Here is a 1,709-nt window from a genome sequence, read left to right as displayed (position 1 = left end):
CTCTCCTCTGCTCGCGTCCGCGTACCGGCGACCTGGGTGGGGCGGGGCATCGCGCTGTGTTTTCCAGGCCCCTTGGGTGGGGGATGTGTCCTCACCTCCGGCGGCTCCTGCCCGAGGCGGGGGCAGACCCCCGGCACGGAGGGAGCGAGCATCCAGTACTTCAGGCGGGCGCGGTCCTGGACTCCTTCCGCCGCTCGGACCGCAGCCTGTGTGCAGCCGCTCCGCGGAGGAGTTGCTACCGTCACCCCGTTTGTAAGAGAGGGGACTGAGACCCAAAGCGGCAGGGCACCCAGCAGTCACACAGCAGGAACCGGCAGAGGCAGACGGTGCGCCTGGGTGCTTCCGCCGTCTCTCTGCAACCCTGCAGACTCGCTGAGGAGAGGGTTAGCCCCGAAGACCTGGGAGACACGCGGGCGAAGGGCATAGGACAACGAAAGAAAAACGAGAAAACTGGCAAAGCCCTACTTGTATTGAGGGAATAGTGAGCAACTGTATGTGGAAGGATGTAAAAACGAACCATTTATTTTGTGTCAGGCAATAAACTAATTGATTACATTAACTTTTCTTCTTTTATAATCTTAAAGGCAATCCCCGGAAGTGCTATTGCTATCAGATTTACAGGAGAGGAAACAACTTGGAAAGGCAGGTGATTCACCGTGGGTCGCAGACATGAAAAGCCCCTCCCTGGGAATCGGCCGGGCCAGTAGGCAGGGCTGACTCCGAAACGGCTTTCCTAGGCAGAAACATCATTTAGCTGCTATCTGGAAATAACTGCAAATTTCTCAGAGAGACAGATACAGGATACATCATCTGAAGAGACAGTTCTTCCTGTAGGGGTACTGTTCTTGCATATTCAGTATGTACTTCCTCTGTCTGCTTTGGTATCTTACATACCAGTATTTCCTCCCGGTACTTCTCCTTTGTGACCCTGACATTTACCTCCTCATTTAATCCTCAAAACCACTGGGAGGTACTCTTGTTACCTCTATTCTCTTTTTATTCATTTTTTGTATAGCACATGCTTGCAACACGTAAGGTGTACATTCCTTATGTGGCTACAGTAAAGAGAATGCAGCTGGCCTGGTGCACATGCCCATGATCCCAGATACCTACGAGGCTGAGGTCGGAGGCTCCCAAGTTCGAGACCAACCTGGTCAACTTAGTAAGATTCTGACTCAAAAAAAAAAAAAAAAAAAAAGTAAAATACGACAGGGGATGTAGCTCCAATGTAGACGTCTTGCCTAGCCTGCATGAGGACCTGGGTTCAAAAGTCAGTACTGCAAAAACCAACAAAACACCCAAACTTTCAAGAAAAATAAATAAGAAAAATGTACAAATAACAACAGGTATAAATATATAGCATAAAGTAAGAGAATAATTTTAAACTAGAAAATAATAATAGTAATTGATTTTTTTTTTCTTCTTTTTGATTTTGTTTTACTTTGAGGAGGGTATTGCTAAATTGTCCAAGCTGGGCTCAAACTTTCATTCCTCCTGCTTCAGCCACTTAAGTAGTTGGGATTAAATGCAAGTGCACCATGCCCAGCTAAAATATTAGTAATTTAAATTTATACATTTCTACTTGAGACAAAAACAGTGATTGAAAAGAAAAGGATACTGATATTTTCAAGAGAGGGATCACGAGCCAGGCATAGTGGTACAGACCTGTAATCACACCACTGTGGCAGGCTGAAGCAGGTGGATTTCAA

Source organism: Chinchilla lanigera, unplaced genomic scaffold, assembly GCF_000276665.1.
Source record: "Chinchilla lanigera isolate Chin_1 unplaced genomic scaffold, ChiLan1.0 scaffold00032, whole genome shotgun sequence".
NCBI classification, from domain to species: domain Eukaryota; kingdom Metazoa; phylum Chordata; class Mammalia; order Rodentia; family Chinchillidae; genus Chinchilla; species Chinchilla lanigera.
The sequence above is the reverse complement of the archived record's forward strand: the minus strand, read 5'-3'. Positions refer to the sequence as shown.